The sequence below is a fragment of the Centropristis striata genome, chromosome 5 (genome assembly GCF_030273125.1).
Source record: "Centropristis striata isolate RG_2023a ecotype Rhode Island chromosome 5, C.striata_1.0, whole genome shotgun sequence".
Taxonomy (NCBI): domain Eukaryota; kingdom Metazoa; phylum Chordata; class Actinopteri; order Perciformes; family Serranidae; genus Centropristis; species Centropristis striata.
Window position 1 is genome coordinate 12,321,083 of NC_081521.1, and position 27,023 is coordinate 12,348,105.

General features: G+C 45.2%; 35 non-coding genes across 35 annotated transcripts; 34 read left to right on the top strand and 1 right to left on the bottom strand.

Moving 5' to 3' along the window:
- The first annotated feature begins 4,193 nt into the window (after positions 1–4,193).
- trnak-uuu (transfer RNA lysine (anticodon UUU)) lies at positions 4,194–4,266 on the top strand. The gene has a single exon. It is a non-coding gene; the product is annotated as a tRNA-Lys (tRNA).
- Positions 4,267–4,834: 568 nt separating this feature from the next.
- On the top strand, positions 4,835–4,907 carry trnak-uuu (transfer RNA lysine (anticodon UUU)). The gene has a single exon. It is a non-coding gene; the product is annotated as a tRNA-Lys (tRNA).
- A 1,279-nt stretch (positions 4,908–6,186) lies between these two features.
- On the top strand, positions 6,187–6,259 carry trnak-uuu (transfer RNA lysine (anticodon UUU)). The gene has a single exon. It is a non-coding gene; the product is annotated as a tRNA-Lys (tRNA).
- A 425-nt stretch (positions 6,260–6,684) lies between these two features.
- Positions 6,685–6,757, bottom strand: trnak-uuu (transfer RNA lysine (anticodon UUU)). Its single transcript has one exon. It is a non-coding gene; the product is annotated as a tRNA-Lys (tRNA).
- Positions 6,758–7,057: 300 nt separating this feature from the next.
- trnak-uuu (transfer RNA lysine (anticodon UUU)) lies at positions 7,058–7,130 on the top strand. Its single transcript has one exon. It is a non-coding gene; the product is annotated as a tRNA-Lys (tRNA).
- Positions 7,131–8,146: 1,016 nt separating this feature from the next.
- On the top strand, positions 8,147–8,219 carry trnak-uuu (transfer RNA lysine (anticodon UUU)). The gene has a single exon. It is a non-coding gene; the product is annotated as a tRNA-Lys (tRNA).
- Positions 8,220–10,531: 2,312 nt separating this feature from the next.
- On the top strand, positions 10,532–10,604 carry trnak-uuu (transfer RNA lysine (anticodon UUU)). The gene has a single exon. It is a non-coding gene; the product is annotated as a tRNA-Lys (tRNA).
- Positions 10,605–11,457: 853 nt separating this feature from the next.
- trnak-uuu (transfer RNA lysine (anticodon UUU)) lies at positions 11,458–11,530 on the top strand. Its single transcript has one exon. It is a non-coding gene; the product is annotated as a tRNA-Lys (tRNA).
- Positions 11,531–12,098: 568 nt separating this feature from the next.
- trnak-uuu (transfer RNA lysine (anticodon UUU)) lies at positions 12,099–12,171 on the top strand. Its single transcript has one exon. It is a non-coding gene; the product is annotated as a tRNA-Lys (tRNA).
- Positions 12,172–12,738: 567 nt separating this feature from the next.
- On the top strand, positions 12,739–12,811 carry trnak-uuu (transfer RNA lysine (anticodon UUU)). The gene has a single exon. It is a non-coding gene; the product is annotated as a tRNA-Lys (tRNA).
- Positions 12,812–13,201: 390 nt separating this feature from the next.
- trnak-uuu (transfer RNA lysine (anticodon UUU)) lies at positions 13,202–13,274 on the top strand. The gene has a single exon. It is a non-coding gene; the product is annotated as a tRNA-Lys (tRNA).
- A 568-nt stretch (positions 13,275–13,842) lies between these two features.
- trnak-uuu (transfer RNA lysine (anticodon UUU)) lies at positions 13,843–13,915 on the top strand. Its single transcript has one exon. It is a non-coding gene; the product is annotated as a tRNA-Lys (tRNA).
- A 568-nt stretch (positions 13,916–14,483) lies between these two features.
- On the top strand, positions 14,484–14,556 carry trnak-uuu (transfer RNA lysine (anticodon UUU)). The gene has a single exon. It is a non-coding gene; the product is annotated as a tRNA-Lys (tRNA).
- A 567-nt stretch (positions 14,557–15,123) lies between these two features.
- trnak-uuu (transfer RNA lysine (anticodon UUU)) lies at positions 15,124–15,196 on the top strand. Its single transcript has one exon. It is a non-coding gene; the product is annotated as a tRNA-Lys (tRNA).
- Positions 15,197–15,764: 568 nt separating this feature from the next.
- On the top strand, positions 15,765–15,837 carry trnak-uuu (transfer RNA lysine (anticodon UUU)). The gene has a single exon. It is a non-coding gene; the product is annotated as a tRNA-Lys (tRNA).
- A 389-nt stretch (positions 15,838–16,226) lies between these two features.
- Positions 16,227–16,299, top strand: trnak-uuu (transfer RNA lysine (anticodon UUU)). Its single transcript has one exon. It is a non-coding gene; the product is annotated as a tRNA-Lys (tRNA).
- Positions 16,300–16,867: 568 nt separating this feature from the next.
- trnak-uuu (transfer RNA lysine (anticodon UUU)) lies at positions 16,868–16,940 on the top strand. The gene has a single exon. It is a non-coding gene; the product is annotated as a tRNA-Lys (tRNA).
- Positions 16,941–17,508: 568 nt separating this feature from the next.
- On the top strand, positions 17,509–17,581 carry trnak-uuu (transfer RNA lysine (anticodon UUU)). The gene has a single exon. It is a non-coding gene; the product is annotated as a tRNA-Lys (tRNA).
- Positions 17,582–17,970: 389 nt separating this feature from the next.
- trnak-uuu (transfer RNA lysine (anticodon UUU)) lies at positions 17,971–18,043 on the top strand. Its single transcript has one exon. It is a non-coding gene; the product is annotated as a tRNA-Lys (tRNA).
- Positions 18,044–18,433: 390 nt separating this feature from the next.
- trnak-uuu (transfer RNA lysine (anticodon UUU)) lies at positions 18,434–18,506 on the top strand. Its single transcript has one exon. It is a non-coding gene; the product is annotated as a tRNA-Lys (tRNA).
- A 568-nt stretch (positions 18,507–19,074) lies between these two features.
- Positions 19,075–19,147, top strand: trnak-uuu (transfer RNA lysine (anticodon UUU)). The gene has a single exon. It is a non-coding gene; the product is annotated as a tRNA-Lys (tRNA).
- A 567-nt stretch (positions 19,148–19,714) lies between these two features.
- trnak-uuu (transfer RNA lysine (anticodon UUU)) lies at positions 19,715–19,787 on the top strand. The gene has a single exon. It is a non-coding gene; the product is annotated as a tRNA-Lys (tRNA).
- Positions 19,788–20,171: 384 nt separating this feature from the next.
- trnak-uuu (transfer RNA lysine (anticodon UUU)) lies at positions 20,172–20,244 on the top strand. Its single transcript has one exon. It is a non-coding gene; the product is annotated as a tRNA-Lys (tRNA).
- A 389-nt stretch (positions 20,245–20,633) lies between these two features.
- On the top strand, positions 20,634–20,706 carry trnak-uuu (transfer RNA lysine (anticodon UUU)). The gene has a single exon. It is a non-coding gene; the product is annotated as a tRNA-Lys (tRNA).
- Positions 20,707–21,273: 567 nt separating this feature from the next.
- On the top strand, positions 21,274–21,346 carry trnak-uuu (transfer RNA lysine (anticodon UUU)). Its single transcript has one exon. It is a non-coding gene; the product is annotated as a tRNA-Lys (tRNA).
- Positions 21,347–21,730: 384 nt separating this feature from the next.
- Positions 21,731–21,803, top strand: trnak-uuu (transfer RNA lysine (anticodon UUU)). Its single transcript has one exon. It is a non-coding gene; the product is annotated as a tRNA-Lys (tRNA).
- Positions 21,804–22,192: 389 nt separating this feature from the next.
- Positions 22,193–22,265, top strand: trnak-uuu (transfer RNA lysine (anticodon UUU)). Its single transcript has one exon. It is a non-coding gene; the product is annotated as a tRNA-Lys (tRNA).
- Positions 22,266–22,833: 568 nt separating this feature from the next.
- On the top strand, positions 22,834–22,906 carry trnak-uuu (transfer RNA lysine (anticodon UUU)). Its single transcript has one exon. It is a non-coding gene; the product is annotated as a tRNA-Lys (tRNA).
- A 388-nt stretch (positions 22,907–23,294) lies between these two features.
- On the top strand, positions 23,295–23,367 carry trnak-uuu (transfer RNA lysine (anticodon UUU)). The gene has a single exon. It is a non-coding gene; the product is annotated as a tRNA-Lys (tRNA).
- A 389-nt stretch (positions 23,368–23,756) lies between these two features.
- trnak-uuu (transfer RNA lysine (anticodon UUU)) lies at positions 23,757–23,829 on the top strand. Its single transcript has one exon. It is a non-coding gene; the product is annotated as a tRNA-Lys (tRNA).
- Positions 23,830–24,397: 568 nt separating this feature from the next.
- Positions 24,398–24,470, top strand: trnak-uuu (transfer RNA lysine (anticodon UUU)). Its single transcript has one exon. It is a non-coding gene; the product is annotated as a tRNA-Lys (tRNA).
- A 569-nt stretch (positions 24,471–25,039) lies between these two features.
- On the top strand, positions 25,040–25,112 carry trnak-uuu (transfer RNA lysine (anticodon UUU)). Its single transcript has one exon. It is a non-coding gene; the product is annotated as a tRNA-Lys (tRNA).
- Positions 25,113–25,678: 566 nt separating this feature from the next.
- On the top strand, positions 25,679–25,751 carry trnak-uuu (transfer RNA lysine (anticodon UUU)). Its single transcript has one exon. It is a non-coding gene; the product is annotated as a tRNA-Lys (tRNA).
- A 389-nt stretch (positions 25,752–26,140) lies between these two features.
- trnak-uuu (transfer RNA lysine (anticodon UUU)) lies at positions 26,141–26,213 on the top strand. Its single transcript has one exon. It is a non-coding gene; the product is annotated as a tRNA-Lys (tRNA).
- A 568-nt stretch (positions 26,214–26,781) lies between these two features.
- On the top strand, positions 26,782–26,854 carry trnak-uuu (transfer RNA lysine (anticodon UUU)). The gene has a single exon. It is a non-coding gene; the product is annotated as a tRNA-Lys (tRNA).
- Positions 26,855–27,023: the final 169 nt, after the last annotated feature.

Consider the following 27,023-nt stretch of genomic DNA (forward strand, 5'->3'; position numbering starts at 1 on the left):
GGCTTTAATGTTTGTCTCATTCGGTCTCTCTTTCCCTTTGTTTTATACAGATTCGCTTGTGATGTGCGGGTGATCCGTTTCCTGAGGGAGAGGGCACTTGGAAACAGTCCCACCCGCTTGGTAAGACAGCTGAAGGAGAACCACAGTGAGGAATGGCTAAAGCGTCTCTGCCGGTACCTTGGAGCGTGCTCTGACTTTGCTGCCAGGCCAAGCCTTATCCCTGTCAGATTCCAGGATCCTCCTGAGCCTGTGGATGTTCCATCACACAGATGGATGCTGGCTGTTTATGGGCGTGACATTTTGAGCAGGCTGGACCACATCAAAGCCAGCATAACGTCCACCTTTGGCAGCATCCTAAAAATGGACTCCACAAAGAAGGTAAGTATTTTTAATGCCGTAAAGTACAGTAAATGCATGTAAATATACGTAATTATTACCCTGGTGCTCAGATACAGATTTAACAATTTATTAAATTTAATTCACTTTGTTTTCTGTGCCATTGCAGATCACCAAGAAGCTCTCAGGCACTGCTAAGGGGACAGCCTTGTGGCTTACATCTGTAAGCAATGAGAGAGGGCAAATCCTCATCAGTGTCCTGTCTGCTCAGGAGGGTCCTGCCCTGGACGGAATGGCAGCTGGCCTCATGTCTAGGTACAGTAATGCCAGTGTGGCTCCACCTCAGCTGCTTTACGTCGACTGTGACTGTTGTCCACTGTTTCCAGGATAATGTACCATTATCCTGGAAACAGTGGCACAATTAATAATTTACAGATGACCAAACACAACAAATAAATGCATCATTGTGTTTACCTTTCTACTATCTTAAGGAACGAGTGCCAACAGTCTAAATTTCCAACTGTACCTCTTGGAAGGACTGAACAGGTGGAACCAGGACCGAGAAGCTGCATCTCTAGCAGTCAAGCCTTCCTCCCTGCTGAGTTATTCTGGAGACCTTGTTCACTGTGTCAACACCCTCAGTGTCAAGGTCTTTGGAAGGCACCATGTCCCGTCTTTTCAGCCACCTGCTGTTTACACTGGTGACTATAAGTTTTTCATCCTGATGAAGCTATTTGCTATATTCACTATACCATGTAATCTTTTTATTGCACTCTGAAAGTGAATTTTCCACCCTCTATTGTTCTCCCACCTGTCCCAGGTGAGCTTCTTGGCATCGACTACTTGTACAGCCAGACGGGAAAGGCCTTGCAGGATGTACATCCTGACTCGGAGGAAACTGAGGCACTGCTTGAAGATGTAGGCACTGAGGAGGAGCTGGAAGATGAGGGTTTTGAAGAAAGTGGGTTAGACCCCACTGTAGAGCTGCTGGACCTGTCTGATCCTGCCCCTGTCACCACCGCCCCAGCTCCCACTCCAACTCCCACCTCTCTCCAGCCCTCTCCCGGTCCTGCTGTTTCCACAGCACCTGAGCAACAACTTGTAATAATTATATAATTATGATGCTAATGAAGTAATTATGCACAAAGATGAAGTCCAATTTAATGCATTTTTATAATCACCTTCTTGTATAACATTTTACAGCCTGTGCGTGAGTCCACACATTCTGTTCAGTCAGCCCTTCCTATCCCTGCTGAACTGTCACAACTGGTAAGTATTCTTATTATGTGACATATCATCTGTTGCACTTGTAATATGATGTATTATTTTATTTTATTTTATTTTTATTTTTTTCAGGCTCATCTGTCCTCTGACCAGTCAGCCAGTGCCACGAGTGCAGCCTCTGCCCTTCCACTCTCCACCACCTTCACAATGACTGCCTCCACTGCTGCAGCTGCAGCCACAGCTGGGTCAAGAATGGCCACTGCCACCCCAGCAGTCCCTGAGAAACAGCTGGTTAGTCTTTTTGTATCAAAAAGGTGTCAGTGGTCTTAATGTCCTGCTTGTCAATGTATTAAATATCTTTGATACGTATTAATAATTGTCTTATTACATTTAACAGATTGAACACACCCTGTCCTCTGGATCAGTATCTGTCACCTCCACCACAGCCTCTGCCTGCCCCCTCAACATCCTACCAGCCACTCTCTCCACATCAACTGTTGGTCCCTCTGGGGCACCTACCCTGGCCCCAGCAGCACCTGTGCAACAGGCGGTAAGTCCCCAAAACAACAGTATGCCACTGGAAGTTTGGATGGAGGAGATGAGGAGAAAGAGGGAGGAAAAAAAAGTGGAGTGACATTCTTTGTCAATATGTATATAATGTAAATAGTTTTAAAAGAAGAAAAATGTCTTAATTTACTGCTGTTCTATTTTTTTTTAACTTTAACTTTAACTTAACTTTATTTTCTACTTTTGTTTATTTATTGTATTTATTTTACTTATGTTGTTTTGGTTATCTTTTTTAATTCTATTTTAAATTGTTTCTTGTTCTAAATTTTCCTTACTTTAAATTTTTTCTGTTTTTATTTATTTATTGCATTTATTTTATTTTGGTATTTATCATTTATTTTATTCTATTTTAAATTGTTATTCTTGTGCTAATATTTCCTAAATTTAATTATTTTCCATATTTGGAGTGGGTTTAATTTATTTCTGTTTTTATTGCTTCAGGTTTTCTGGTTTAATTTCACACAAGTGTTTGTTTGTGAGTGTTTTTGTGTGTGTGAAATTTGTAATAAATTTGTTAAATTTCAGTGAGTGTCTTATGTTTTTTCTGCAAACATGCAAACTCATTCATAGAAGATGATTACATTGTTGCAGTACTTCATTCAGAAATGTAAAAATGAGAATAAAAGTACATTTAGTTACATTTGATATCACTTGGTAGTAGTTTGTCTTACAGGCCTCATGTTCCAATGGTGGAATCGAACCGGCGACCAGAATATGTGTGCTTTTACTTGTGATGGACAACAGAGACACAAATAGCTACAGGTTCCTTCCATTTTTTCTCTTTTTGGTGGAATCGTGGAATCGAATCAAATTGGTGGAATGGTGGAATCGAACCGGTGACCTTTTGATCAAGAGCCTCCTATGCTATTCTGCAGTAAAGTGTCATGTTTGGTTAGATTTCTCAAATTAATAGCCCAAAATACTTTGGGCTATTAATACTAATACTAAAATACAAAGTGCTTTTACTTGTGATGGACAGCAGAGACACAAATAGCTACAGGTTCCTTCCATTTTTTCTCTTTTTCCTCTCTTTTCCTTCCTTTTTCTCCTTCCCCCTTCTTCCCCCTCTTTCCTTCTTCTTCCCCCGCCATCCAGACTATTGTTCCCCAGCTTTAGCGGAGTCGGTAGAGCATCAGACTTTTAATCTGAGGGTCCAGGGTTCAAGTCCCTGTTCAGGCGGCAAGATTATTGCTTGATCTGTCTGTAGTGCTCAGAACTCGACTGAAGGCCAATTGCTCACAAAAACAGAGTTCAGTTCATTGCAGGCCAACCCCAGGGAGTAAAATGGCAATTTCTGATGGAATGCTGGAATACAAATCATACCTGAGTGACCCCCACTCTGTTGCTCGTAAACCATTACCATTAGACACATACATGTATTCGTACTGGGCAAATCAGAAATTTGCTTGCAACCTGTCTTTGTCTCCGAAAGCTACATGCAAATCAGAGACAATCCTCCTCCATACCACAAGGAGTTGTTAATGGACAAAAGTTGCGTGGTCTTTCTTGGCCCCACTTTCTTGCTCGTAAACCATTAGCATTTAGACACAAATATGTATGCGTACTGGGCAAATCAGAAAACTGCTTGCAACCTGTCTTTGTTTTCATCAGCTACATCCATATTGGAGACAATGGTCCTCCATGCCACTAGGAGTTGTTAATGGACAAAAGTTGTGTGGTCTTTCTTGGCCCAACCCTTCATTTGGACTCAGGGCGATCGTTTCCTCCAGAGAGAGGCTCAAACGAAGCCTGGATAGCTCAGTCGGTAGAGCATCAGACTTTTAATCTGAGGGTCCAGGGTTCAAGTCCCTGTTCAAATCATACCTGAGTGACCCACTCCATTTCTCGTAAACCATTAGCATTTAGACACAAATATGTATTCGTACTGGGCAAATCAGAAAGCTGCTTGCAACCTGTCTTTGTCTTCAACAGCTACATGCATATCGGAGACAATGGTCCTCCATGCCACAAGGAGTTGTTAATGGACAAAAGTTGCGTGGTCTTTTTTGGCCCAACCCTTCATTTGGACTCCGGGCTCGTTTACTCCAGAGATATGCTCAAACGAAGCCTGGATAGCTCAGTCGGTAGAGCATCAGACTTTTAATCTGAGGGTCCAGGGTTCAAGTCCCTGTTCAGGCGGCAAGATTAATGTGTGATCTGTCTGTAGTGCTCAGAACTCCACTGAAGGTCAATTGCTCACAAAAACAGAGTTCAGTTCATTGCAGGCCAACCCCAGGGAGTGAGGTGGCAGTTTCTGATGGAATGCTGGAATACAGATCATGCCTGAGTGACCCCCACTCCATTTCTCGTAAACCATTAGCATTAGACACATACATGTATTCGTACTGGGCAAATCTGAAATTTGCTTGCAACCTGTCTTTGTCTTCCACAGCTACATGCAAATCAGAGACAATCCTCCTCCATGCCACAAGGAGTTGTTAATGGACAAAAGTTGCGTGGTCTTTCTTGGCCCCACTTTCTTGCTCATAAACAATTAGCATTTAGACACAAATATGTATTTGTACTGGGCAAATCAGAAAACTGCTTGCAACCTGTCTTTGTCTTCAACAGCTACATGCATATTGGAGACAATGGTCCGCCATGCCACAACGAGTTGTTAATGGACAAAACTTGTGTGGTCTTTCTTGGCCCAACCCTTCATTTGGACTCCGGGCGATCGTTTCCTCCAGAGAGATGCTCAAACGAAGCCTGGATAGCTCAGTCGGTAGAGCATCAGACTTTTAATCTGAGGGTCCAGGGTTCAAGTCCCTGTTCAGGCGGCGAGATTATTGTGTGATCTGTCTGTAGTGCTCAGAACTCCACTGAAGGTCAATTGCTCACAAAAACAGAGTTCAGTTCATTGCAGGCCAACCCCAGGGAGTGAGGTGGCAGTTTCTGATGGAATGCTGGAATACAAATCATACCTGAGTGACCCCCACTCCGTTTCTCGTAAACCATTAGCATTCAGACACAAATATGTATTTGTACTGGGCAAATCAGAAAACTGCTTGCAACCTGTCTTTGTCTTCAACAGCTACATGCATATCGGAGACAATGGTCCTCCATGCCACAAGGAGTTGTGAATGGACAAAAGTTGCGTGGTCTTTCTTGGCCCAACCCTTCATTTGGACTCCGGGCGATCATTTCCTCCAGAGAGATTCAAATGAAGCCTGGATTCAAGCCAGGGTTCAAGTCCCTGTTCAGGCGGCAAGATTATTGCTTGATCTGTCTGTAGTGCTCAGAACTCCACTGAAGGTCAATTGGTCACAAAACAGAATCCAGTTCATTGCAGGCCAACCCCAGGGAGTAAGATGGCAATTTCTGATGGAATGCTGGAATACAAATCATACCTGAGTGACCCCCACTCCGTTTCTCGTAAACCATTAGCATTTAGACACAAATATGTATTCGTACTGGGCAAATCAGAAAACTGCTTGCAACCTGTCTTTGTCTTCAACAGCTACATGCATATTGGATACAATGGTCCTCCATGCCACTAGGAGCTGTTAATGGACAAAAGTTGTGTGGTCTTTCTTGGCCCAAACCTTCATTTGGAGTCCGGGCGATCGTTTCCTCCAGAGAGATGCTCAAACGAAGCCTGGTTGGCTCAGTCGGAAGAGCATCAGACTTTTAATCTGAGGGTCCAGGGTTCAAGTCCCTGTTCAGGTGGCAAGATTATTGTGTGATCTGTCTGTAGTGCTCAGAACTCCACTGAAGGTCAATTGGTCACAAAAACAGAATGCAGTTCATTGCAGGCCAACCCCAGGGAGTAAGATGGCAATTTCTGATGGAATGCTGGAATACAAATCATACCTGAGTGACCCCCACTCCGTTTCTCGTAAACCATTAGCATTTAGACACAAATATGTATTCGTACTGGGCAAATCAGAAAACTGCTTGCAACCTGTCTTTGTCTTCCACAGCTACATGCAAATCAGAGACAATCCTCCTCCATGCCACAAGGAGTTGTTAATGGACAAAAGTTGCGTGGTCTTTTTTTGCCCAACCCTTCATTTGGACTCCGGGCGATCGTTCTCTCCAGAGAGAGGCTCAAACGAAGCCTGGAGAGCTCAGTCGGTAGAGCATCAGACTTTTAATCTGAGGGTCCAGGGTTCAAGTCCCTGTTCAGGCGGCAAGATTATTGCTTGATCTGTCTGTAGTGCTCAGAACTCGACTGAAGGTCAATTGCTCACAAAAACAGAGTTCAGTTCATTGCAGGCCAACCCCAGGGAGTAAAATGGCAATTTTTGTCCATTAACAACTCCTTGTGGCATGGAGGAGGATTGTCTCTGATTTGCATGTAGCTGTGGAAGACAAAGACACGTTGCAAGCAAATTTCTGATTTGCCCAGTACGAATACATGTATGTGTCTAATGGTAATGGTTTACGAGCAACAGAGTGGGGGTCACTCAGGTATGATTTGTATTCCAGCATTCCATCAGAAATTGCCATTTTACTCCCTGGGGTTGGCCTGCAATGAACTGAACTCTGTTTTTGTGAGCAATTGACCTTCAGTCAAGTTCTGAACACTACAGACAGATCAAGCAATAATCTTGCCGCCTGAACAGGGACTTGAACCCTGGACCCTCAGATTAAAAGTCTGATGCTCTACCGACTGAGCTATCCAGGCTTCGTTTGAGCCTCTCTCTGGAAACCATTAGCATTTAGAGCAGAGACAGTCCTCCTCCATGCCACAAGGAGTTGTTAATGGACACCATTAGCATTTAGACACAAATATGTATTCGTACTGGGCAAATCAGAAAACTGCTTGCAACCTGTCTTTGTCTTCCACAGCTACATGCAAATCAGAGACAATCCCCCTCCATGCCGCAAGGAGTTGTTAATGGACAAAAGTTGTGTGGTCTTTCTTGGCCCAACCCTTCATATGGACTCCGGGCGATCGTTTCCTCCAGAGAGATGCTCAAACAAAGCCTGGATAGCTCAGTCGGTAGAGCATCAGACTTTTAATCTGAGGGTGCAGGGTTCAAGTCCCTGTTCAGGCGGCGAGATTATTGTGTGATCTGTCTGTAGTGCTCAGAACTCCACTGAAGGTCAATTGCTCACAAAAACAGAGTTCAGTTCATTGCAGGCCAACCCCAGGGAGTGAGGTGGCAGTTTCTGATGGAATGCTGGAATACACATCATACCTGAGTGACCCCCACTCCGTTTCTCGTAAACCATTAGCATTTAGACACAAATATGTATTCGTACTGGGCAAATCAGAAAACTGCTTGCAACCTGTCTTTGTCTTCCACAGCTACATGCAAATCAGAGACAGTCCTCCTCCATGCCACAAGGAGTTGTTAATGGACAAAAGTTGCGTGGTCTTTCTTGGCCCCACTTTCTTGCTCGTAAACCATTAGCATTTAGACACAAATATGTATGCGTACTGGGCAAATCAGAAAACTGCTTGCAACCTGTCTTTGTCTTCAACAGCTACATGCATATTGGAGACAATGGTCCTCCATGCCACAAGGAGTTGTTAATGGACAAAAGTTGTGTGGTCTTTCTTGGCCCAACCCTTCATTTGGACTCCGGGCGATCGTTTCCTCCAGAGAGATGCTCAAACGAAGCCTGGATAGCTCAGTCGGTAGAGCATCAGACTTTTAATTTGAGGGTGCAGGGCTCAAGTCCCTGTTCAGGCGGCGAGATTATTGTGTGATCTGTCTGTAGTGCTCAGAACTCCACTGAAGGTCAATTTGTCACAAAAACAGAATCAACCCCAGGGAGGAAGATGGCAATTTCTGATGGAATGCTGGAATACAAATCATACCTCAGTGACCCCCACTCCGTTTCTCATAAACCATTAGCATTTGGACACAAATATGTATTCGTACTGCGCAAATCAGAAAACTGCTTGCAACCTGTCTTTGTCTTCCACAGCTACATGCAAATCAGAGACAATCCTCCTCCGTGCCGCAAGGAGTTGTTAATGGACAAAAGTTGTGTGGTCTTTCTTGGCCCAACCCTTCATTTGGACTCCGGGCGATCGTTTCCTCCAGAGAGATGCTCAAACGAAGCCTGGATAGCTCAGTCGGTAGAGCATCAGACTTTTAATCTGAGGGTCCAGGGTTCAAGTCCCTGTTCAGGTGGCGAGATAATTGTGTGATCTGTCTGTAGTGCTCAGAACTCCACTGAAGGTCAATTGCTCACAAAAACAGAGTTCAGTTCATTGGAGGCCAACCCCAGGGAGTGAGGTGGCTGTTTCTGATGGAATGCTGGAATACAAATCATACCTGAGTGACCCCCACTCCGTTTCTCGTAAACCATTAGCATTTAGACACAAATATGTATTCGTACTGGGCAAATCAGAAAACTGCTTGCAACCTGTCTTTTGCTGCATCCCAAAGCCCTTAAGTTTCGCCTCCTCTATCCTCTATCCTCGCTTGAACCGGAAGTTCTTTCGCGGGCGCCATCTTTAAGACCGTCCCAAAGCCCTTATTTGTGATCGGAGGATAGAGGATAGAGGATAGAGGAGGCATATCGGAGGAGGCACAAGCGAGGATACACGAGAGAATCCTATTCGGAAGTCTTTTAGCGGTGGCCCCGCCCCCTGACTCGTTGAATAGACGCAGCAGCTGATCGGACTGATGTTATACATCGCAACATCGCTGTAGTTTGATACCGGAGTGAAGACAGATCACAGATTAAACTAAAGTGTGTCACCACAAGTTTTATATTTTATTTATATGATTCACCATGTAATTAAAATCTGTTTTATTGTGACTCTGAACAACAAAAACACCACAAACATATTTCTACATTTATAATAAATTAAGAGAAACATCGCTCTAGAAGTTATTTTCCTTTTTCCTTTTTTTCCTTTTCGTGATCTGTTTTTTCCACCGTACAGATTTATTATGGATATTATTAAAGTAAAAAAAAAAAAAAACAGTAGAGAGTCTGAGAGTCTGTCTGTCAGCAAGAAACACTTTTACATCGTTTGTCATTTTCATCAGTACCACGCGAGGCTGATCATTACTGAGTGACATAATTTACATTTTACCTTCATCATCTAACCTAATAAAATATTGGCCGGTGTTCAGCGGACACAATCATGTTCTGATATATTAAATAATTAATTTATCACCAGGATCGTCTACTACGACGGCGTATTAGGGCAATATACGAAATAAATAAATAAATAAATAAATAGGAACCCAGGGGAGAGGGACCCAGCCACCATGGCATGATTAAAAACAGATAACATGAGGTGATGTTACGACATCACCACATTTCATTCCTTTCTACCTGCGGGATGTCTCTTCTTCTCCATCACTCGCTCTGTTTAAGGTGTTTTATCAGAGTGATCCGACTGACGCTCCCTCCTCCTCGCGTTCACACGGAGCGCTGTCTCTCTTTCAGACCTCCTCTGCTTCTTGTTGACAGTTACAGTGTAACGTTCGTCTAAACTTTTTTCACAGCAGCAGGTTTATTGTTCCCAGCCTTCATTCCTCACGGTCATCCTCATGTTATGCGTCTTTACGCTGCCATGGAGCCGGGTTTATGGAATCTTTATTCATCTTTTTGAAGTGTGTGTGTGTGTGTGTGTGTGTCTGTGTGTGTATGTGTGTGGCACCGGACGGACCCAGTGAGGCATGGACCAGTATTACCCCCCTCCCCCGGGTCCGTATTTTTTTTTCATACTTGGCCCTAATAGTTGTCCTTATACAGCAGCAAATAATAATTAATAAATTATATAATGACATTCCCGTGCCCCTGAGCTGGACACAGTTCACAGTATAAATACACAATGGAGGTTGTTATTCATGTGCAGGTGTTTGTTAAACAGAGAAAACACTTATTATTATTATTATTATTATCATCAGTGCATGTCTCCAGCTGTTAAAGCGACTGACAGCTGATCCAGCTGTGATCCGCTGCCGCCGTCATTAGAAACGGACGTCGCTTCACGTGACGCTCCGGAGGGAAGGACGTCTCATTTGTCTTAAATCGTTTCTCCTCTCCTCGCTTCCCTCACTTGCGTCTCTCCATGCATCCCCGGTGGGCGGGACTAAGACGCAAGTGAACGGCGCAAGTGAGGGACGCATAGATGCGAAATAAGGGCTTTGGCACGCAGCCTTTGTCTTCCACAGCTACATGCAAATCAGAGACAGTCCTCCTCCATGCCACAAGGAGTTGTTAATGGACAAAAGTTGCGTGGTCTTTCTTGGCCCCACTTTCTTGCTCGTAAACCATTAGCATTTAGACACAAATATGTATTCGTACTGGGCAAATCAGAAATGTGCTTGCAACCTGTCTTTGTCTTCCACAGCTACATGCATATTGGAGACAATGGTCCTCCATGCCACAAGGAGTTGTTAATGGACAAAAGTTGTGTGGTCTTTCTTGGCCCAACCCTTCATTTGGACGATCGTTTCCTCCAGAGAGATGCTCAAACGAAGCCTGGATAGTTCAGTCGGTAGAGCATCAGACTTTTAATCTGAGGGTCCAGGGTTCAAGTCCCTGTTCAGCCGGCGAGATTATTGTGTGATCTGTCTGTAGTGCTCAGAACTCCACTGAAGGTCAATTGCTCACAAAAACAGAGTTCAGTTCATTGCAGGCCAACCCCAGGGAGTGAGGTGGCAGTTTCTGATGGAATGCTGGAATACAAATCATACCTGAGTGACCCCCACTCCGTTTCTCGTAAACCATTAGCATTCAGACACAAATATGTATTTGTACTGGGCAAATCAGAAAACTGCTTGCAACCTGTCTTTGTCTTCAACAGCTACATGCATATCGGAGACAATGGTCCTCCATGCCACTAGGAGTTGTTAATGGACAAAAGTTGTGTGGTCTTTCTTGGCCCAACCCTTCATTTGGAGTCCGGGCGATCGTTTCCTCCAGAGAGATGCTCAAACGAAGCCTGGTTGGCTCAGTCGGAAGAGCATCAGACTTTTAATCTGAGGGTCCAGGGTTCAAGTCCCTGTTCAGGTGGCAAGATTATTGTGTGATCTGTCTGTAGTGCTCAGAACTCCACTGAAGGTCAATTGCTCACAAAAACAGAATGCAGTTCATTGCAGGCCAACCCCAGGGAGTAAGATGGCAATTTCTGATGGAATGCTGGAATACAAATCATACCTGAGTGACCCCCACTCCGTTTCTCGTAAACCATTAGCATTTAGACACAAATATGTATTCGTACTGGGCAAATCAGAAAACTGCTTGCAACCTGTCTTTGTCTTCCACAGCTACATGCAAATCAGAGACAATTCTCCTCCATGCCACAAGGAGTTGTTAATGGACAAAAGTTGCGTGGTCTTTTTTGGCCCAACCCTTCATTTTGACTCCGGGCGATCGTTCCCTCCAGAGAGAGGCTCAAACGAAGCCTGGATAGCTCAGTCGGTAGAGCATCAGACTTTTAATCTGAGGGTCCAGGGTTCAAGTCCCTGTTCAGGCGGCAAGATTATTGCTTGATCTGTCTGTAGTGCTCAGAACTCGACTGAAGGTCAATTGCTCACAAAAACAGAGTTCAGTTCATTGCAGGCCAACCCCAGGGAGTAAAATGGCAATTTCTGATGGAATGCTGGAATACAAATCATACCTGAGTGACCCCCACTCTGTTGCTCGTAAACCATTTCCATTAGACACATACATGTATTCGTACTGGGCAAATCAGAAATTTGCTTGCAACCTGTCTTTGTCTTCCACAGCTACATGCAAATCAGAGACAATCCTCCTCCATGCCACAAGGAGTTGTTAATGGACAAAAGTTGCGTGGTCTTTCTTGGCCCCACTTTCTTGCTCATAAACCATTAGCATTTAGAAACAAATATGTATGCGTACTGGGCAAATCAGAAAACTGCTTGCAACCTGTCTTTGTCTTCAACAGCTACATGCATATTGGAGACAATGGTCCTCCATGCCACAAGGAGTTGTTAATGGACAAAAGTTGTGTGGTCTTTCTTGGCCCAACCCTTCATTTGGACTCCGGGCGATCGTTTCCTCCAGAGAGATGCTCAAACGAAGCCTGGATAGCTCAGTCGGTAGAGCATCAGACTTTTAATCTGAGGGTCCAGGGTTCAAGTCCCTGTTCAGGCGGCGAGATTATTGTGTGATCTGTCTGTAGTGCTCAGAACTCCACTGAAGGTCAATTGCTCACAAAAACAGAGTTCAGTTCATTGCAGGCAAACCCCAGGGAGTGAGGTGGCAGTTTCTGATGGAATGCTGGAGTACAAATCATACCTGAGTGACCCCCACTCCGTTTCTCGTAAACCATTAGCATTAGACACATACATGTATTCGTACTGGGCAAATCAGAAATTTGCTTGCAACCTGTCTTTGTCTTCCACAGCTACATGCAAATCAGAGACAATCCTCCTCCATGCCATAAGGAGTTGTTAATGGACAAAGTTGCGTGGTCTTTCTTGGCCCCACTTTCTTGCTCATTAACCATTAGCATTTAGACACAAATATGTATTCGTACTGGGCAAATCAGAAAACTGCTTGCAACCTGTCTTTGTCTCCAACAGCTACATGCATATTGGAGACAATGGTCCTCCGTGCCACAAGGAGTTGTCAATGGACAAAAGTTGTGTGGTCTTTCTTGGCCCAACCCATCATTTGGACTCCGGGCGATCGTTTCCTCCAGAGAGATGCTCAAACGAAGCCTGGATAGCTCAGTCGGTAGAGCATCAGACTTTTAATCTGAGGGTCCAGGGTTCAAGTCCCTGTTCAGGCGGCGAGATTATTGTTTGATCTGTCTGTAGTGCTCAGAACTCCACTGAAGGTCAATTGCTCACAAAAACAGAGTTCAGTTCATTGCAGACAAACCCCAGGGAGTGAGGTGGCAGTTTCTGATGGAATGCTGGAATACAAATCATACCTGAGTGACCCCCACTCCGTTTCTCGTAAACCATTAGCATTTAGACACAAATATGTATTCGTACTGGGCAAATCAGAAAACTGCTTGCAACCTGTCTTTGTCTTCCACAGCTACATGCAAATCAGAGACAATCCTCCTCCATGCCACAAGGAGTTGTTAATGGACAAAAGTTGCGTGGTCTTTTTTGGCCCAACCCTTCATTTTGACTCCGGGCAATCGTTCCCTCCAGAGAGAGGCTCAAACGAAGCCTGGATAGCTCAGTCGGTAGAGCATCAAACTTTTAATCTGAGGGTCCAGGTTTCAAGTCCCTGTTCAGGCGGCAAGATTATTGCTTGATCTGTCTGTAGTGCTCAGAACTCGACTGAAGGTCAATTGCTCACAAAAACAGAGTTCAGTTCATTGCAGGCCAACCCCAGGGAGTAAAATGGCAATTTCTGATGGAATGCTGGAATACAAATCATACCTGAGTGACCCCCACTCTGTTGCTCGTAAACCATTTCCATTAGACACATACATGTATTCGTACTGGGCAAATCAGAAATTTGCTTGCAACCTGTCTTTGTCTTCCACAGCTACATGCAAATCAGAGACAATCCTCCTCCATGCCACAAGGAGTTGTTAATGGACAAAATTTGCGTGGTCTTTCTTGGCCCCACTTTCTTGCTCATTAACCATTAGCATTTAGACACAAATATGTATTCGTACTGGGCAAATCAGAAAACTGCTTGCAACCTGTCTTTGTCTTCCACAGCTACATGCAAATCAGAGACAATCCTCCTCCATGCCACAAGGAGTTGTTAATGGACAAAAGTTGCGTGGTCTTTTTTGGCCCAACCCTTCATTTTGACTCCGGGCAATCGTTCCCTCCAGAGAGAGGCTCAAACGAAGCCTGGATAGCTCAGTCGGTAGAGCATCAAACTTTTAATCTGAGGGTCCAGGTTTCAAGTCCCTGTTCAGGCGGCAAGATTATTGCTTGATCTGTCTGTAGTGCTCAGAACTCGACTGAAGGTCAATTGCTCACAAAAACAGAGTTCAGTTCATTGCAGGCCAACCCCAGGGAGTAAAATGGCAATTTCTGATGGAATGCTGGAATACAAATCATACCTGAGTGACCCCCACTCTGTTGCTCGTAAACCATTTCCATTAGACACATACATGTATTCGTACTGGGCAAATCAGAAATTTGCTTGCAACCTGTCTTTGTCTTCCACAGCTACATGCAAATCAGAGACAATCCTCCTCCATGCCACAAGGAGTTGTTAATGGACAAAATTTGCGTGGTCTTTCTTGGCCCCACTTTCTTGCTCATTAACCATTAGCATTTAGACACAAATATGTATTCGTACTGGGCAAATCAGAAAACTGCTTGCAACCTGTCTTTGTCTTCAACAGCTACATGCATATTGGAGACAATGGTCCTCCATGCCACTAGGAGTTGTTAATGGACAAAAGTTGTGTGGTCTTTCTTGGCCCAACCCTTCATTTGGACTCCGGGCGATCGTTTCCTCCAGAGAGATGCTCAAACGAAGCCTGGATAGCTCAGTCGGTAGAGCATCAGACTTTTAATCTGAGGGTCCAGGGTTCAAGTCCCTGTTCAGGCGGCGAGATTATTGTGTGATCTGTCTGTAGTGCTCGGAACTCCACTGAAGGTCAATTGCTCACAAAAACAGAGTTCAGTTCATTGCAGGCCAACCCCAGGGAGTAAAATGGCAATTTCTGATGGAATGCTGGAATACAAATCATACCTGAGTGACCCCCACTCTGTTGCTCGTAAACCATTACCATTAGACACATACATGTATTCGTACTGGGCAAATCAGAAATTTGCTTGCAACCTGTCTTTGTCTTCCACAGCTACATGCAAATCAGAGACAATCCTCCTCCATGCCATAAGGAGTTGTTAATGGACAAAGTTGCGTGGTCTTTCTTGGCCCCACTTTCTTGCTCATTAACCATTAGCATTTAGACACAAATATGTATTCGTACTGGGCAAATCAGAAAACTGCTTGCAACCTGTCTTTGTCTTCAACAGCTACATGCATATTGGAGACAATGGTCCTCCATGCCACTAGGAGTTGTTAATGGACAAAAGTTGTGTGGTCTTTCTTGGCCCAACCCTTCATTTGGACTCCGGGCGATCGTTTCCTCCAGAGAGATGCTCAAACGAAGCCTGGATAGCTCAGTCGGTAGAGCATCAGACTTTTAATCTGAGGGTCCAGGGTTCAAGTCCCTGTTCAGGCGGCGAGATTATTGTGTGATCTGTCTGTAGTGCTCAGAACTCCACTGAAGGTCAATTGCTCACAAAAACAGAGTTCAGTTCATTGCAGGCCAACCCCAGGGAGTAAAATGGCAATTTCTGATGGAATGCTGGAATACAAATCATACCTGAGTGACCCCCACTCTGTTGCTCGTAAACCATTACCATTAGACACATACATGTATTCGTACTGGGCAAATCAGAAATTTGCTTGCAACCTGTCTTTGTCTTCCACAGCTACATGCAAATCAGAGACAATCCTCCTCCATGCCACAAGGAGTTGTTAATGGACAAAAGTTGCGTGGTCTTTCTTGGCCCCACTTTCTTGCTCATAAACCATTAGCATTTAGACACATACATGTATTCGTACTGGGCAAATCAGAAATTTGCTTGCAACCTGTCTTTGTCTTCCACAGCTACATGCAAATCAGAGACAATCCTCCTCCATGCCACAAGGAGTTGTTAATGGACAAAAGTTGCGTGGTCTTTTTTGGCCCAACCCTTCATTTGGACTCCGGGCGATCGTTCCCTCCAGAGAGAGGCTCAAACGAAGCCTGGATAGCTCAGTCGGTAGAGCATCAGACTTTTAATCTGAGGGTCCAGGGTTCAAGTCCCTGTTCAGGCGGCAAGATTATTGCTTGATCTGTCTGTAGTGCTCAGAACTCGACTGAAGGTCAATTGCTCACAAAAACAGAGTTCAGTTCGTTGCAGGCCAACCCCAGGGAGTAAAATGGCAATTTCTGATGGAATGCTGGAATACAAATCATACCTGAGTGACCCCCACTCTGTTGCTCGTAAACCATTACCATTAGACACATACATGTATTCGTACTGGGCAAATCAGAAATTTGCTTGCAACCTGTCTTTGTCTTCCACAGCTACATGCAAATCAGAGACAATCCTCCTCCATGCCACTAGGAGTTGTTAATGGACAAAAGTTGTGTGGTCTTTCTTGGCCCAACCCTTCATTTGGACTCCGGGCGATCGTTTCCTCCAGAGAGATGCTCAAACGAAGCCTGGATAGCTCAGTCGGTAGAGCATCAGACTTTTAATCTGAGGGTCCAGGGTTCAAGTCCCTGTTCAGGCGGCGAGATTATTGTGTGATCTGTCTGTAGTGCTCAGAACTCCACTGAAGGTCAATTGCTCACAAAAACAGAGTTCAGTTCATTGCAGGCCAACCCCAGGGAGTAAAATGGCAATTTCTGATGGAATGCTGGAATACAAATCATACCTGAGTGACCCCCACTCTGTTGCTCGTAAACCATTACCATTAGACACATACATGTATTCGTACTGGGCAAATCAGAAATTTGCTTGCAACCTGTCTTTGTCTTCCACAGCTACATGCAAATCAGAGACAATCCTCCTCCATGCCACAAGGAGTTGTTAATGGACAAAAGTTGCGTGGTCTTTCTTGGCCCCACTTTCTTGCTCATAAACCATTAGCATTTAGACACATACATGTATTCGTACTGGGCAAATCAGAAATTTGCTTGCAACCTGTCTTTGTCTTCCACAGCTACATGCAAATCAGAGACAATCCTCCTCCATGCCACAAGGAGTTGTTAATGGACAAAAGTTGCGTGGTCTTTTTTGGCCCAACCCTTCATTTGGACTCCGGGCGATCGTTCCCTCCAGAGAGAGGCTCAAACGAAGCCTGGATAGCTCAGTCGGTAGAGCATCAGACTTTTAATCTGAGGGTCCAGGGTTCAAGTCCCTGTTCAGGCGGCAAGATTATTGCTTGATCTGTCTGTAGTGCTCAGAACTCGACTGAAGGTCAATTGCTCACAAAAACAGAGTTCAGTTCATTGCAGGCCAACCCCAGGGAGTAAAATGGCAATTTCTGATGGAATGCTGGAATACAAATCATACCTGAGTGACCCCCACTCTGTTGCTCGTAAACCATTACCATTAGACACATACATGTATTCGTACTGGGCAAATCAGAAATTTGCTTGCAACCTGTCTTTGTCTTCCACAGCTACATGCAAATCAGAGACAATCCTCCTCCATGCCACAAGGAGTTGTTAATGGACAAAAGTTGCGTGGTCTTTCTTGGCCCCACTTTCTTGCTCATTAACCATTAGCATTTAGACACAAATATGTATTCGTACTGGGCAAATCAGAAAACTGCTTGCAACCTGTCTTTGTCTCCAACAGCTACATGCGTATTGGAGACAATGGTCCTCCGTGCCACAAGGAGTTGTCAATGGACAAAAGTTGTGTGGTCTTTCTTGGCCCAACCCATCATTTGGACTCCGGGCGATCGTTTCCTCCAGAGAGATGCTCAAACGAAGCCTGGATAGCTCAGTCGGTAGAGCATCAGACTTTTAATCTGAGGGTCCAGGGTTCAAGTCCCTGTTCAGGCGGCGAGATTATTGTGTGATCTGTCTGTAGTGCTCAGAACTCCACTGAAGGTCAATTGCTCACAAAAACAGAGTTCAGTTCATTGCAGACAAACCCCAGGGAGTGAGGTGGCAGTTTCTGATGGAATGCTGGAATACAAATCATACCTGAGTGACCCAAACTCCGTTTCTCGTAAACCATTAGCATTAGACACATACATGTATTCGTACTGGGCAAATCAGAAATGTGCTTGCAACCTGTCTTTGTCTTCCACAGCTACATGCAAATCAGAGACAATCCTCCTCCATGCCACAAGGAGTTGTTAATGGACAAAAGTTGCGTGGTCTTTTTTGGCCCAACCCTTCATTTGGACTCCGGGCGATCGTTCCCTCCAGAGAGAGGCTCAAACGAAGCCTGGATAGCTCACTCGGTAGAGCATCAGACTTTTAATCTGAGGGTCCAGGGTTCAAGTCCCTGTTCAGGCGGCGAGATTATTGTGTGATCTGTCTGTAGTGCTCAGAACTCCACTGAAGGTCAATTGCTCACAAAAACAGAGTTCAGTTCATTGCAGGCAAACCCCAGGGAGTGAGGTGGCAGGTTCTGATGGAATGCTGGAGTACAAATCATACCTGAGTGACCCCCACTCCGTTTCTCGTAAACCATTAGCATTTAGACACATACATGTATTCGTACTGGGCAAATCAGAAATTTGCTTGCAACCTGTCTTTGTCTTCCACAGCTACATGCAAATCAGAGACAATCCTCCTCCATGCCACAAGGAGTTGTTAATGGACAAAAGTTGCGTGGTCTTTTTTGGCCCAACCCTTCATTTGGACTCCGGGCGATCGTTCCCTCCAGAGAGAGGCTCAAACGAAGCCTGGATAGCTCAGTCGGTAGAGCATCAGACTTTTAATCTGAGGGTCCAGGGTTCAAGTCCCTGTTCAGGCGGCAAGATTATTGCTTGATCTGTCTGTAGTGCTCAGAACTCGACTGAAGGTCAATTGCTCACAAAAACAGAGTTCAGTTCATTGCAGGCCAACCCCAGGGAGTAAAATGGCAATTTCTGATGGAATGCTGGAATACAAATCATACTTGAGTGACCCCCACTCTGTTGCTCGTAAACCATTACCATTAGACACATACATGTATTCGTACTGGGCAAATCAGAAATTTGCTTGCAACCTGTCTTTGTCTTCCACAGCTACATGCAAATAAGAGACAATCCTCCTCCATGCCACAAGGAGTTGTTAATGGACAAAAGTTGCGTGGTCTTTCTTGGCCCCACTTTCTTGCTCATAAACCATTAGCATTTAGACACAAATATGTATGCGTACTGGGCAAATCAGAAAACTGCTTGCAACCTGTCTTTGTCTTCAACAGCTACATGCATATTGGAGACAATGGTCCTCCATGCAACAAGGAGTTGTTAATGGACAAAAGTTGTGTGGTCTTTCTTGGCCCAACCCTTCATTTGGACTCCGGGCGATCGTTTCCTCCAGAGAGATGCTCAAACGAAGCCTGGATAGCTCAGTCGGTAGAGCATCAGACTTTTAATCTGAGGGTCCAGGGTTCATGTCCCTGTTCAGGCGGCGAGATTATTGTGTGATCTGTCTGTAGTGCTCAGAACTCCACTGAAGGTCAATTGCTCACAAAAACAGAGTTCAGTTCATTGCAGGCAAACCCCAGGGAGTGAGGTGGCAGTTTCTGATGGAATGCTGGAGTACAAATCATACCTGAGTGACCCCCACTCCGTTTCTCGTAAACCATTAGCATTAGACACATACATGTATTCGTACTGGGCAAATCAGAAATTTGCTTGCAACCTGTCTTTGTCTTCCACAGCTACATGCAAATCAGAGACAATCCTCCTCCATGCCATAAGGAGTTGTTAATGGACAAAGTTGCGTGGTCTTTCTTGGCCCCACTTTCTTGCTCATTAACCATTAGCATTTAGACACAAATATGTATTCGTACTGGGCAAATCAGAAAACTGCTTGCAACCTGTCTTTGTCTTCAACAGCTACATGCATATTGGAGACAATGGTCCTCCGTGCCACAAGGAGTTGTCAATGGACAAAAGTTGTGTGGTCTTTCTTGGCCCAACCCTTCATTTGGACTCCGGGCGATCGTTTCCTCCAGAGAGATGCTCAAACGAAGCCTGGATAGCTCAGTCGGTAGAGCATCAGACTTTTAATCTGAGGGTCCAGGGTTCAAGTCCCTGTTCAGGCGGCAAGATTTATTGTGTGATCTGTCTGTAGTGCTCAGAACTCCACTGAAGGCCAATTGCTCACAAAAACAGAGTTCAGTTCATTGCAGACAAACCCCAGGAAGTGAGGTGGCAGTTTCTGATGGAATGCTGGAATACAAATCATACCTGAGTGACCCCAACTCCGTTTCTCGTTTAGCATTAGACACATACATGTATTCGTACTGGGCAAATCAGAAATTTGCTTGCAACCTGTCTTTGTCTTCCACAGCTACATGCAAATCAGAGACAATCCTCCTCCATGCCACAAGGAGTTGTTAATGGACAAAAGTTGCGTGGTCTTTCTTGGCCCAACCCTTCATTTGGACTCCGGGCGATCGTTTCCTCCAGAGAGATGCTCAAACGAAGCCTGGATAGTTCAGTCGGTAGAGCATCAGACTTTTAATCTGAGGGTCCAGGGTTCAAGTCCCTGTTCAGGCGGCGAGATTATTGTGTGATCTGTCTGTAGTGCTCAGAACTCCACTGAAGGTCAATTGCTCACAAAAACAGAGTTCAGTTCATTGCAGGCCAACCCCAGGGAGTGAGGTGGCAGTTTCTGATGGAATGCTGGAGTACAAATCATACCTGAGTGACCCCCACTCCGTTTCTCGTAAACCATTAGCATTCAGACACAAATATGTATTCGTACTGGGCAAATCAGAAAACTGCTTGCAACCTGTCTTTGTCTTCAACAGCTACATGCATATCGGAGACAATCCTCCTCCATGCCACAAGGAGTTGTTAATGGACAAAGTTGCGTGGTCTTTTTTGGCCCAACCCTTCATTTGGACTCCGGGCGATCATTCCCTCCAGAGACAGGCTCAAACGAAGCCTGGATAGCTCAGTCGGTAGAGCATCAGACTTTTAATCTGAGGGTCCAGGGTTCAAGTCCCTGTTCAGGCGGCAAGATTATTGCTTGATCTGTCTGTAGTGCTCAGAACTCGACTGAAGGTCAATTGCTCACAAAAACAGAGTTCAGTTCATTGCAGGCAAACCCCAGGGAGTGAGGTGGCAGTTTCTGATGGAATGCTGGAGTACAAATCATACCTGAGTGACCCCCACTCCGTTTCTCGTAAACCATTAGCATTAGACACATACATGTATTCGTACTGGGCAAATCAGAAATTTGCTTGCAACCTGTCTTTGTCTTCCACAGCTACATGCAAATCAGAGACAATCCTCCTCCATGCCATAAGGAGTTGTTAATGGACAAAGTTGCGTGGTCTTTCTTGGCCCCACTTTCTTGCTCATTAACCATTAGCATTTAGACACAAATATGTATTCGTACTGGGCAAATCAGAAAACTGCTTGCAACCTGTCTTTGTCTTCAACAGCTACATGCATATTGGAGACAATGGTCCTCCGTGCCACAAGGAGTTGTCAATGGACAAAAGTTGTGTGGTCTTTCTTGGCCCAACCCTTCATTTGGACTCCGGGCGATCGTTTCCTCCAGAGAGATGCTCAAACGAAGCCTGGATAGCTCAGTCGGTAGAGCATCAGACTTTTAATCTGAGGGTCCAGGGTTCAAGTCCCTGTTCAGGCGGCAAGATTTATTGTGTGATCTGTCTGTAGTGCTCAGAACTCCACTGAAGGCCAATTGCTCACAAAAACAGAGTTCAGTTCATTGCAGACAAACCCCAGGAAGTGAGGTGGCAGTTTCTGATGGAATGCTGGAATACAAATCATACCTGAGTGACCCCAACTCCGTTTCTCGTTTAGCATTAGACACATACATGTATTCGTACTGGGCAAATCAGAAATTTGCTTGCAACCTGTCTTTGTCTTCCACAGCTACATGCAAATCAGAGACAATCCTCCTCCATGCCACAAGGAGTTGTTAATGGACAAAAGTTGCGTGGTCTTTCTTGGCCCAACCCTTCATTTGGACTCCGGGCGATCGTTTCCTCCAGAGAGATGCTCAAACGAAGCCTGGATAGTTCAGTCGGTAGAGCATCAGACTTTTAATCTGAGGGTCCAGGGTTCAAGTCCCTGTTCAGGCGGCGAGATTATTGTGTGATCTGTCTGTAGTGCTCAGAACTCCACTGAAGGTCAATTGCTCACAAAAACAGAGTTCAGTTCATTGCAGGCCAACCCCAGGGAGTGAGGTGGCAGTTTCTGATGGAATGCTGGAGTACAAATCATACCTGAGTGACCCCCACTCCGTTTCTCGTAAACCATTAGCATTCAGACACAAATATGTATTCGTACTGGGCAAATCAGAAAACTGCTTGCAACCTGTCTTTGTCTTCAACAGCTACATGCATATCGGAGACAATCCTCCTCCATGCCACAAGGAGTTGTTAATGGACAAAGTTGCGTGGTCTTTTTTGGCCCAACCCTTCATTTGGACTCCGGGCGATCATTCCCTCCAGAGACAGGCTCAAACGAAGCCTGGATAGCTCAGTCGGTAGAGCATCAGACTTTTAATCTGAGGGTCCAGGGTTCAAGTCCCTGTTCAGGCGGCAAGATTATTGCTTGATCTGTCTGTAGTGCTCAGAACTCGACTGAAGGTCAATTGCTCACAAAAACAGAGTTCAGTTCATTGCAGGCAAACCCCAGGGAGTGAGGTGGCAGTTTCTGATGGAATGCTGGAGTACAAATCATACCTGAGTGACCCCCACTCCGTTTCTCGTAAACCATTAGCATTAGACACATACATGTATTCGTACTGGGCAAATCAGAAATTTGCTTGCAACCTGTCTTTGTCTTCCACAGCTACATGCAAATCAGAGACAATCCTCCTCCATGCCATAAGGAGTTGTTAATGGACAAAAGTTGCGTGGTCTTTCTTGGCCCCACTTTCTTGCTCATAAACCATTAGCATTTAGACACAAATATGTATGCGTACTGGGCAAATCAGAAAACTGCTTGCAACCTGTCTTTGTCTTCAACAGCTACATGCATATTGGAGACAATGGTCCTCCATGCCACAAGGAGTTGTTAATGGACAAAAGTTGTGTGGTCTTTCTTGGCCCAACCCTTCATTTGGACTCCGGGCGATCGTTTCCTCCAGAGAGATGCTCAAACGAAGCCTGTATAGCTCAGTCGGTAGAGCATCAGACTTTTAATCTGAGGGTCCAGGGTTCAAGTCCCTGTTCAGGCGGCGAGATTATTGTGTGATCTGTCTGTAGTGCTCAGAACTCCACTGAAGGTCAATTGCTCACAAAAAAAGAGTTCAGTTCATTGCAGGCAAACCCCAGGGAGTGAGGTGGCAGTTTCTGATGGAATGCTGGAGTACAAATCATATCTGAGTGACCCCCACTCCGTTTCTCGTAAACCATTAGCATTAGACACATACATGTATTCGTACTGGGCAAATCAGAAATTTGCTTGCAACCTGTCTTTGTCTTCCACAGCTACATGCAAATCAGAGACAATCCTCCTCCATGCCATAAGGAGTTGTTAATGGACAAAGTTGCGTGGTCTTTTTTGGCCCAACCCTTCATTTGGACTCCGGGCGATCGTTCCCTCCAGAGAGAGGCTCAAACGAAGCCTGGATAGCTCAGTCGGTAGAGCATCAGACTTTTAATCTGAGGGTCCAGGGTTCAAGTCCCTGTTCAGGCGGCAAGATTATTGCTTGATCTGTCTGTAGTGCTCAGAACTCGACTGAAGGTCAATTGCTCACAAAAACAGAGTTCAGTTCATTGCAGGCCAACCCCAGGGAGTAAAATGGCAATTTCTGATGGAATGCTGGAATACAAATCATACCTGAGTGACCCCCACTCTGTTGCTCGTAAACCATTTCCATTAGACACATACATGTATTCGTACTGGGCAAATCAGAAATTTGCTTGCAACCTGTCTTTGTCTTCCACAGCTACATGCAAATCAGAGACAATCCTCCTCCATGCCACAAGGAGTTGTTAATGGACAAAAGTTGCGTGGTCTTTTTTGGCCCAACCCTTCATTTGGACTCCGGGCGATCGTTCCCTCCAGAGAGAAGCTCAAACGAAGCCTGGATAGCTCAGTCGGTAGAGCATCAGACTTTTAATCTGAGGGTCCAGGGTTCAAGTCCCTGTTCAGGCGGCAAGATTATTGCTTGATCTGTCTGTAGTGCTCAGAACTCGACTGAAGGTCAATTGCTCACAAAAACAGAGTTCAGTTCATTGCAGGCCAACCCCAGGGAGTAAAATGGCAATTTCTGATGGAATGCTGGAATACAAATCATACCTGAGTGACCCCCACTCTGTTGCTCGTAAACCATTACCATTAGACACATACATGTATTCGTACTGGGCAAATCAGAAATTTGCTTGCAACCTGTCTTTGTCTTCCACAGCTACATGCAAATCAGAGACGATCCTCCTCCATGCCACAAGGAGTTGTTAATGGACAAAAGTTGCGTGGTCTTTCTTGGCCCCACTTTCTTGCTCATAAACCATTAGCATTTAGACACAAATATGTATGCGTACTGGGCAAATCAGAAAACTGCTTGCAACCTATCTTTGTCTTCAACAGCTACATGCATATTGGAGACAATGGTCCTCCATGCCACAAGGAGTTGTTAATGGACAAAAGTTGTGTGGTCTTTCTTGGCCCAACCCTTCATTTGGACTCCGGGCGATCGTTTCCTCCAGAGAGATGCTCAAACGAAGCCTGGATAGCTCAGTCGGTAGAGCATCAGACTTTTAATCTGAGGGTCCAGGGTTCAAGTCCCTGTTCAGGCGGCGAGATTATTGTGTGATCTGTCTGTAGTGCTCAGAACTCCACTGAAGGTCAATTGCTCACAAAAACAGAGTACAGTTCATTGCAGGCAAACCCCAGGGAGTGAGGTGGCAGGTTCTGATGGAATGCTGGAGTACAAATCATACCTGAGTGACCCCCACTCCGTTTCTCGTAAACCATTAGCATTTAGACACATACATGTATTCGTACTGGGCAAATCAGAAATTTGCTTGCAACCTGTCTTTGTCTTCCACAGCTACATGCAAATCAGAGACAATCCTCCTCCATGCCACAAGGAGTTGTGAATGGACAAAAGTTGCGTGGTCTTTCTTGGCCCCACTTTCTTGCTCATAAACCATTAGCATTTAGACACAAATATGTATGCGTACTGGGCAAATCAGAAAACTGCTTGCAACCTGTCTTTGTCTTCAACAGCTACATGCATATTGGAGACAATGGTCCTCCATGCCACAAGGAGTTGTTAATGGACAAAAGTTGTGTGGTCTTTCTTGGCCCAACCCTTCATTTGGACTCCGGGCGATCGTTTCCTCCAGAGAGATGCTCAAACGAAGCCTGGATAGCTCAGTCGGTAGAGCATCAGACTTTTAATCTGAGGGTCCAGGGTTCAAGTCCCTGTTCAGGCGGCGAGATTATTGTGTGATCTGTCTGTAGTGCTCAGAACTCCACTGAAGGTCAATTGCTCACAAAAACAGAGTTCAGTTCATTGCAGGCAAACCCCAGGGAGTGAGGTGGCAGTTTCTGATGGAATGCTGGAGTACAAATCATACCTGAGTGACCCCCACTCTGTTTCTCGTAAACCATTAGCATTAGACACATACATGTATTCGTACTGGGCAAATCAGAAATTTGCTTGCAACCTGTCTTTGTCTTCCACAGCTACATGCAAATCAGAGACAATCCTCCTCCATGCCATAAGGAGTTGTTAATGGACAAAGTTGCGTGGTCTTTCTTGGCCCCACTTTCTTGCTCATTAACCATTAGCATTTAGACACAAATATGTATGCGTACTGGGCAAATCAGAAAACTGCTTGCAACCTGTCTTTGTCTCCAACAGCTACATGCATATTGGAGACAATCCTCCTCCATGCCACAAGGAGTTGTTAATGGACAAAGTTGCGTGGTCTTTTTTGGCCCAACCCTTCATTTGGACTCCGGGCGATCATTCCCTCCAGAGACAGGCTCAAACGAAGCCTGGATAGCTCAGTCGGTAGAGCATCAGACTTTTAATCTGAGGGTCCAGGGTTCAAGTCCCTGTTCAGGCGGCGAGATTATTGTGTGATCTGTCTGTAGTGCTCAGAACTCCACTGAAGGTCAATTGCTCACAAAAACAGAGTTCAGTTCATTGCAGACAAACCCCAGGGAGTGAGGTGGCAGTTTCTGATGGAATGCTGGAATACAAATCATACCTGAGTGACCCCAACTCCGTTTCTCGTAAACCATTAGCATTAGACACATACATGTATTCGTACTGGGCAAATCAGAAATGTGCTTGCAACCTGTCTTTGTCTTCCACAGCTGCATGCAAATCAGAGACAATCCTCCTCCATGCCACAAGGAGTTGTTAATGGACAAAAGTTGCGTGGTCTTTTTTGGCCCAACCCTTCATTTGGACTCCGGGCGATCGTTCCCTCCAGAGAGAGGCTCAAACGAAGCCTGGATAGCTCAGTCGGTAGAGCATCAGACTTTTAATCTGAGGGTCCAGGGTTCAAGTCCCTGTTCAGGCGGCAAGATTATTGCTTGATCTGTCTGTAGTGCTCAGAACTCGACTGAAGGTCAATTGCTCACAAAAACAGAGTTCAGTTCATTGCAGGCCAACCCCAGGGAGTAAAATGGCAATTTCTGATGGAATGCTGGAATACAAATCATACCTGAGTGACCCCCACTCTGTTGCTCGTAAACCATTACCATTAGACACATACATGTATTCGTACTGGGCAAATCAGAAATTTGCTTGCAACCTGTCTTTGTCTTCCACAGCTACATGCAAATCAGAGACGATCCTCCTCCATGCCACAAGGAGTTGTTAATGGACAAAAGTTGCGTGGTCTTTCTTGGCCCCACTTTCTTGCTCATAAACCATTAGCATTTAGACACAAATATGTGTGCGTACTGGGCAAATCAGAAAACTGCTTGCAACCTATCTTTGTCTTCAACAGCTACATGCATATTGGAGACAATGGTCCTCCATGCCACAAGGAGTTGTTAATGGACAAAAGTTGTGTGGTCTTTCTTGGCCCAACCCTTCATTTGGACTCCGGGCGATCGTTTCCTCCAGAGAGATGCTCAAACGAAGCCTGGATAGCTCAGTCGGTAGAGCATCAGACTTTTAATCTGAGGGTCCAGGGTTCAAGTCCCTGTTCAGGCGGCGAGATTATTGTGTGATCTGTCTGTAGTGCTCAGAACTCCACTGAAGGTCAATTGCTCACAAAAACAGAGTTCAGTTCATTGCAGACAAACCCCAGGGAGTGAGGTGGCAGTTTCTGATGGAATGCTGGAGTACAAATCATACCTGAGTGACCCCAACTCCGTTTCTC